The following is a 9,155-nucleotide window of genomic DNA, read 5'->3' as shown; positions in this document are numbered from 1 at the left end:
TCCATACACTTGTTACTCCCTGAGAGCCCCAAAGGACAAAGTGTAACATTTGTATATTAAAAGCCGTTCACGAATAGCTCAACAATCTAATTCAGACCTCAAAAGGAGTTATTTTAATGACCACTAATTACTCCTTTGAGGACTATAACTCTGACCTACATTTTCATATCTCCCTATAGGCCTCAAGGTCCTTTGCTAGGGTCCCAGACACTCTCAGACTTTTACTTGCCCAAGTTGTTTCAATAAGAAGTTGGGTTACTTTTATTTTTTCCAAGTTCCATTGAGTTCACTTTCCCCCTTCACTTTTCTTCTACCTACATTGTCTTTCTTTCTAGGACAAGTAGAGGAGGTAGCTGTGAGCTGTGATTTATGAGGCACCAGAAGAGGCACTACCAGATAGCACCACACAAGAGTTTTTACTGCTTAAATGCAGTGTCTTTTCTAAGAGCCAGACCTGCTAAATGAAATCCTTCTTTTCTTGTAGCAGCAATGCCTGAATTCTCTGCTTATTTCCATTTCCTTCATAGTAGCCCCAATTGGACTCTTTCCCCTTAAACTTGGTTTCAGAATTGATTGCAATCTCCATTGCTGCTCATCTTTGCTGATGCTAAGGATAAGCCAGTTGGGAATCTAGTGTAGTAGTTGACAAACTATAATCCACTGTGCAAATCTGAGCTCTTTCCTGTTTCTGTAAATACAGATTAAATGGAACAGAGCCACATCCATTGGTTTATATATTGTCTATCATCACTTTTGCATTATGACAGGCGTGAGTAGTTGTGATAAAAGACTATATATGGCCTACAATGCCTGAAATTTTTACTGTTACTTTGCAGGAAGTTAGCTGACCCCCTGCTCTAGAAGTTTGTGTGCAAATCTATGAGAATAAGCACAAATAGCAAAGATGGAGACAAGTTGTAAAATTTACAACTTCTTATGTAATGGCTTCTGGTAAACTGTTTCTGACTCCTAAAATGGAAAACCCAAATCCAGATGTGTTTGAGATGGTTGCTTTCAATTCTGTTGCTGGGCCTCACCCTTTTGCTGCAGGCCTTATTTTTCTCTTGGATGTATAAGTGAGCAGGTAGATTTAACTCCATGAAGATCCATATTCCCAGGATATAGTCTCAAAATACAATCCAGGCCAAAAAATTAGATGCCTCATTTACACAAAGTAGGCAATATATATCTATGGCATTCCTATACTACATGACATTTAGGCACATTAAGGTTTTTTTTAGTCTCTGCACCCAGGCCCTCCAACTCATCTAGAAATATATTTATATAGGCATTTTGCTTATTTTTTAAAATCTTGAATTAAAATATAAATGTGTTCTGGAAAAGGTTGGCAGTTAACCAATAAAATCTTGGTTTGATTATTTTGTGTGTGTGTGTGTCAGTCCTCAAACGGATATTTTTTTCTATTGATTTTTTTAGAGAGAATGTATGGGAGGGAAAGAGGAGGAGGAGGAGAGAGACAGCAAGAGAACGAGAGAGAGAGAGAGAGAGAGAGAGAGAGAGAGAGAGAGAGAGAGAGAGAGAGAGAGAGAGAGATATGTAAAGAGATTCATCATTTGATTGCCTCCTGAACATGCCCCCACAGCTCCTGCCTCAACCGGGCCATGGTTTGAACCTGCAACCCAGGTACATGCCCTAGATGGGGAATTGAAACCCTTGGCTCTTTGGTGCATAGGCCGATGTTCTCAGCACTGAGAACACTGACCAGGGCAAGGTTTGATTATTTTTAATAGCGTCCTACCAGAGGGCAGAACTCTTAAGCATCAAGTGCTATCTACTTTTGAACCTCTATATTCCCCTTTCCCAGAACTGAAGCTACTTGATTCCCTCCTGCAGGCTTCAGCTTCATTTATTCTCCAAGGCCAAACCTAGCCTTGGTCAGGATGAATTAACAGTGTCCTAGTTTAGTAAACTAGGTAAGGGCATTAGGTTAACCTAATGGCAAACTCTGACTGTGTTCCAGCTTTAACTTCCCTGCAGCCTTATTTCCTAAATATTCATTTTGCCTTGTTTAATTATCTAGTATTATATTTCTGATTCCACTTTATTTATGTTTTCTTGGGACAAGCACCTTGTTATAAACCCCTAATCAGCTGTCAAGGCCCTGATATCTGCCAACATATTTCCTCGATATTGATTTCCTATCTGGATTTCCACCATTATATTCTGGATAACCAGTTGTCATGTTGTGTCATTTTAGCTCCCCCAGTGCCTACTACTGAAACATTAAACAAATGATTAATGAGTTTCACAGAAGATTTCAAATACTATTCTCAGAGACCAACATTAATTAATGTGGGGGCTTCCATCCCCCTGATGGTTATCCATAAACCAGCTCACAATGGATTAGAACCTTCAGTGAGTGTGAATACCAGCCTTAAGATGAATAATGAAGTATCATAAAGGCTATGAAGCTCATGGAAAATTTTACTCATCTGACCTCTTTTTAAGGTTGACTAATGTGATTTTCATGGCTGTGTTTTGTTTTGTCCTGTTTACATTCATAGTATCATTTTTGCTTGTTTTTCTTACTTTCTTTTTAAGTTATCTCTTTTTTATATTTGTGCACCTTGCTGCTTCTGATGAAATAGGGTGAAGATTGTAGCATGAGGGCTTACCACCCCAGAATGGTTTATCCCAGTATAAGTTGTGGAGTTATGACTTATAGGGCAAACTATATATAGCTCTAGTCTCCTCAGCATATTAACCCATGCCATCCAAGAAAGGCAGTAAAAATGAGAGACAGAAACCTGAAGGCACTTAGAATAATTCCTGACAGCATATGTACTCATGAATGCATTTGTTAAATAACTGAATTTTAAAATGTTGGTTTAACCCATTCATTCAGTTAACCTTATTTGTAGATTATAAGTAATGGGGTTTGTTTGTATCAGTAATCACCTCTGACCAAAGTAATTAATCTTTATCCTTCTATTGCCCTAACACTCAGTGATAAAACACAGCTTGTGAAATTGAAGAACATTTTAATTTTTCCCTAAAAGAGAAGTGTTTTAAGCTCCAGCGGAGCAATCGGTTAGCGCACGGTACTTATAAGCAATACCAAATACTTTGAGTTGGGGTGACAGCTTATATTTATAGCATCAATAAAATGCCTTGCTTTAAAAGAACATCCCCTTCCATGAGAGACTTGGATGACACATGGGTGAATTGAGATGGCTGTAAGTTAAAAACACTGGTTTGAGTTTTAAAACATCTTGAGTTTCTAAGGCACAGTTTGCCTGGCCTTGTCAGATAGATGAACTTTACCACATTGGACTGTTCACTATTCCTACCAGCTACACTTAGTGGGCTGAAGTTATGGTGCAGCCCAGAACTTGTCGAGAAAATTTTCTGCTGTCTGTCTACAGAAAATTTATCTCAGCCAATTTTACGATGTAGTGACACTTCATCAACTTATAAAGTTATACCTCAGAGATATTGTGGGTTTGATTCTAGACCATCACAATAAAGGGAGTATTGCAATATGATAAATTGTAATATTTTTGCTGGTGGAGGCTTTTGTTTTCAATTTGTAAAAAACATGACTTCTGTGAAGTGCAATAAAGTGAAGCACAATAAAACAAACTATGCTTGTAGTCTTTTTGAGTGATTATCTTTTTATAGTTGATGAAATTCATACAGAAAGAGGTTAAGTGATCAATCCATCAATTAGCCAGATAAATTTGGGATTAAACTCCAAATTTGGCTTTCCTGATTTTTTTAGTTCAGGGGTCTTTTGATCTCTCCATGCTGCCATCTTGACTGTGGTGACACTACTTATTTATTTATTTATTTTTTTAATGCTGCTCAGTCCTAATGGGCTAGTTTGACTCTGGCTCTTTCACCACTTAGGTTATATCTACCTGACATTATAACCAATTGTTGAAAATAAAGAGAGAAAAAGATAACCCATATATATAGTCACTTAACTGAATGATTATTTTACAAAAAAAATACTACATGTACACGTGGGTAAGGAAAACAGAAGTCATCACTCTTCCTCAATGGAGCCACCTCTCCACAAATTCTCCATGTAGGATGAATCAATTTAGCTAATTGTGCTGGAATATAATTTATTACCTAGGAAAGCAATCTTGATGTATTTTATGCTTTCTTAAGTTTGCTCCAGAGCAATTCTTAGGCCTTTGCTCTCTTCAAGAGCCTATCTAACTACTTATCTACTCAAGATTCTCCAATGACCTTCTACTAATACATACATAATCAACAAGCATTTACTTCCAGCTAAACACTCTTATAGGCACTAGGAAGGCAAGTCTAATGCTTATCAAACAGTCATAAAGCAATAGTTACACAGCCAAGTGCTAGTGTGGGCATTACTGATTGTGATAAGAGGCAGATGTCTATGGCAGTCAAGGAAGGCTTCTCAAAATATATATAATGTTATCTAGGCTTCCAAAACTTGTTATAATTTTGATAGGCAAAGGAAGCAGAGAAAAGTATTTTCAGGTAGAGAAACATCATAGGAAGTATAGGAATGACACACAAGGAGTTAGGGCAACAATGAGGTAATCAGTATACTAGTAAATGGAGCATGGTGTATGAATTGGGAGGGGTAAGCTCATCCCAAACTCCTCTGTCTAGTACTTAAACCTTATATTATCTTCCCTATGTTACAATCCAAAGACTTTTCTTCTTCCTAAAGAGTAGGCTAAAGGATCATTATCCTGTTGAAGTCTAATGTCCTAGTGGTATCATCTTCCTCTATACCCAACTGGGACCAAAACCAATTATTGATACATTCCAAAAATTGAGAGGTAATTCCACAAAGCCTATTGAAACAGTGTGAGCACCCAAAAGAGCTGATGCAGGACATTGCTCCTTAAGTGAATGTTTTGTCTTAGAATGAGCAATGTTCTTAGGGGTCATGAAAACAGTTTTGGGAACTTTGGATACTAGAATTAATTGCCTTCAGTTTCAATAGGGCCTTTTTATCTCATTTACAGCAAAAATTTTGTGAAAGAGAAAAGTTGCTCCTAAATAATGGCAGAAAATACCCAATGGTTTTGAGAATGACCTGGCTCCTTATGGACTTGATCCACCTCTTGAGCAAACTGTGTGTTGAATATGGTCTGAGACATTATTTTCCCCAGGGTTCCCATCACTCTCTTTTATCAAACCAACAATTTGGGAATTTTCTTCAAATAAGGGTCCAGTACTTACAAATAACTCCTTAGTTCCATGGTCTTTCATCTAAAGATGACCCATCTCGCACACATGCACGTGTGTGTGTGTGTGTGTGTGTGTGTGTGTGTGTGAATATACTTTCTATAATTAGCTGAATTTTGATAATCTGCCTGGGCAATACTTGAGAGTGAATAAAATACAGTCAGATCATTTCACCAGTAAGTAATATACTCTCTGGTCCACCACGTGAAAGTGAGCTTCTCAGATAGTTTTGGCTGGAATATTTTATAGGTAAGAATAACTGAGACTGCTGACACTTTTCAGAACAAACCTCTGATGTTCTTGAAAGCTGCTCCAATGGGCTTGTTTTAGGATAAGCTTGTACATCATATAAGGGGACTGATTCTATAATCATCCAACTATGCCCTTGTCCTCATGTTTGCACACATCAGTGTTGTTGATGTTTGATTGAAAGCTCCTAGCAGAGTTCCAAATAAAGGAATAGAGCATTTTTCCTCATTATCAAAATGGCCATAGAGTTGCTTGAAGATAGAATTTGGGCAATATGGTTGGCTGTGCCTCCAAGTTCCAGGGAGATATTGGAGTGGGTTAGCTAAGTAGGATATGAGATTTTAAAAAGTAGCAAACATTTAGATATTTTTTATATTGGTTTATTTATCAAAGTATACCCAGAACCAATTAGAAAAATGGTGACTTTTCTTTCTTTATGCAACTAGATGCAGATTTGAAAAGTAGTTGAATTTAAAGCAGAAGTAGTCCTTACATTCAATGGCAAACTTGTGTTTATGTATTTAGGGGTAGGAGCTAAGGTTGCTTTTCCCCTAAAATGAGTATTCTCAACCTCTCCCAGAGGATGAATTATTGTGGATAGAATCCCTAAGCTCTCCTGTGGTGTATGCCCCATGGGAATGTTAGAGATGTCCATCTTAGGGTTTTCACCAAGAAGAGATTTAGGGAACAAAGCACACATGGGACAGGTCCTTAGAAAGTGCAGGTCTAAAACTTGGAAGATTTTTTTTAATGCTATATCTGTCCTATCTCATTTCTTCAATGATGAAGTTCCTTATTTAGTGGCTGATGCATTCTGGACAGAATCTTATCTCTTTGTCTCTTGATTACAAATGAGTTATGTATTCAGTTAATGTCTTCATTATAATCATTCTCTTCCATTTCTGTAATTTACCTTTAGGCATTATGGTATAGCAATAGCTCCAATTTGTTCACTCCTCCCTGTTCCTTGTTTAATCTCCTTCCACACTCATTCTGGGGTTGGTTGACTAACTTGCTTTGGCCATTGGGACAGTAACACATGTAATGAGAGTTGAAAATTACTTGATTATTGGGATTTGTCCTCTTTTACTGCTTATAGGAATGCTGTAAAGAACACCAGGTGAAGAAGCAAATGCTAGCCTACTGAATAAAGAGATATATAAGATCCAGTCAGATTTTGAAAGATGGGGGCTGAATAGACAGACGTGTTCAAACCCTTGTCCTGGAGCAGAAAGAAAGAACAGTTTAAGGTCGCATGGGGAGTGTTTGTTGGCAAGTTAAGGGACAGCTAAACTCCAGGAGAAGGTGGAGAACATCTGGATGGAGTTCCCCTGACCGGGCAGCCCACATTGCTGCTGGGTCCTCTCCCAGAGCTACAGGCTCAAATGCAGAGACCACGCCAGCTTGAAGGAGAAAGTGGATTTTATTGGAAGACTTAAAATCTACAATTGTGGCACCCACCGAACAGCTGTGAGGCCCAGAACACTGGTCCATAATTGGCACAAACACGTGGACTCAGAGGAGCTCTACACTCTACCAAGGAAAGGTCAGATTTCACCTGGAATAAGGAGAGCGAGAACTACATAACCAGACATTCAGAGAAGAGAGACCATGGGAAGACAAAGAAACAGCTCACATATGAAAGAAAAGCAGGCATCACCAGAAAAGGAAGTAAACTAAATAGAGGCAAGCAACCTATTAGAGAAAGAATTCAGAAAAATGGTCACAAGGTGGCTGAAAAGAATGGAAGACAAATTTGACAGTATGAATAAGAACCAAGAGGAAATGAAGAAGAACCAAAAAGAAATTAAAAATGACATCACTGCTGTAAAGAACTCAATAGAAAGCATCAAGAGTAGACTAGAAGAAACAGAGGACCACATCAGCGAGCTAGAAGACAAGATGGGAGAAAATATATAACCAGAGCAGCTTCTAGAAAAAAAAATAAAAAGTAGGAGGAGAGCATAAGGGAACTTTGGGACAATACAAAACAAAACATCTGCATAATAGGGGCACCAGAAAGAGAGGAAATTGAGTAAGGGATAGGAAACACGTTTGAAGAAATAATGACAGAAAACTTCCCTGATATAAGGGGGGGAAAACCCACACAAATCCAAGAAACTCACAGAGTCCCAAGCAAAATGAACTCTAAAAGACTGACGCCAAGGCGCATTATAATTAAATTGGCAAACACCAATGACAAAGAATCTTAAAAGTGGCCAGAGAGAGACAAAATGTTACATACAAAGGAAGCTCCATCAGACTCGCAACTGATTTCTCAACAGAAACTCATAGGCTAGAAGGGAATTAAATGAAATATACAAAGTCATGCAAAGGAAGGGTCTGAATACAAGAATACTGTACCCAGCAAGACTATCAATCAAAATTGAAGGTGAAATCAGGAGCTTCACAGACAAAAAAAAGACTAAGGGAATTTATTACCACCAAACCAGCAATGCAAGAAAAGCTAAAGGGTCTGCTGTAAAAAAAAAAAAAAAAAAAAAAAAAAAAAAAAAAAAAAAAAAAAAAAAAAAAAAGAAAGAAAGAAAGAAAGAAAGAAAGAAAGAAAGAAAGAAAGAAAGAAAGAAAGAAAGAAAGAAAGAAAGAAAGAAAGGAAATGAAAAAGGAACACAGTGGTAAAGAATAAAAATGATGACAAATAAGTACCTATCAAAAATAACTTTAAATGTAAATGGATTAAATGCCCCCAATCAAAAGACATAGGGTAACAGATTGGATAAGAAAACAAGACCCATATATCTGCTGTCTACAAGAAACCCACCTCAGAAAAAAAAGATGCACACAGACTGAGGGTGAAGAAATAGAAAAAGGTTTTCCAGGCAAATGGAAATGAAAAACAAAACAAAACTGGATATCAATACTTATGTCTGACAAGTTGGATCCCAAAGTGAAGGACATAATAAGAGAAAAGGAAGGCCACTTCATAATACTAAAGGGAACAATCCAACAAGAAGAAATAACTCTGGTAAACATATATGTACCCAATACAGGAGCACCCAAATGCATAAAAAAAACTACTGGAGGATATCAAGGCAGAAATTAACAGCAATACAATCATAGTAGGAGACTTTAATACCCCACTATCACCATTGGACAAGTCCTCTAAACAAAAACAAAAACAAAAACAATCAGCAAAAAAAATCAATCCTAAAGGACTCACTAGACCAAATGGAATTAATTGACATCTTCAGAACATTTCATCCAAAGGCATGGAATATAAATTCTTCTTAAGTGCACCTGGGTCATTTTCAAAGGTAAACTATATGTTGGAATATAGGCAAAGTCTAGCCAAATTCAAGAAGATAGAAATCATATCAAGCATCTTCTGGGATCACAGTAACATAAAACTGGAAATCAACTACAATAAAAACAATCTAAAGAAATCAAACACATGGAGACTAAACAGCATGCTATTAAACAATGACTGGGTTACCAGATTGATCAAGGAGGAAATAAAAAACATCGTGGCGACAAATGGCAATGAAAACATAACAATCCAAAATATATGGGACACAGCAAAAGCAGTCTTGAGAGGAAAATTCATAGCTCAACAAGCCTACTGCAAAAATAAATAAATAAATAAATAAATAAATAAATAAATAAATAAATAAATAAAATAAAATAAAATGGTAATAAATTACCCAACCCTACAACTCAAAGAGTTAGAAAGAGAGCAACAT

Source organism: Pipistrellus kuhlii, unplaced genomic scaffold, assembly GCF_014108245.1.
Source record: "Pipistrellus kuhlii isolate mPipKuh1 unplaced genomic scaffold, mPipKuh1.p scaffold_m20_p_29, whole genome shotgun sequence".
NCBI lineage: Eukaryota > Metazoa > Chordata > Mammalia > Chiroptera > Vespertilionidae > Pipistrellus > Pipistrellus kuhlii.
This window is presented reverse-complemented; position numbering follows the sequence as displayed.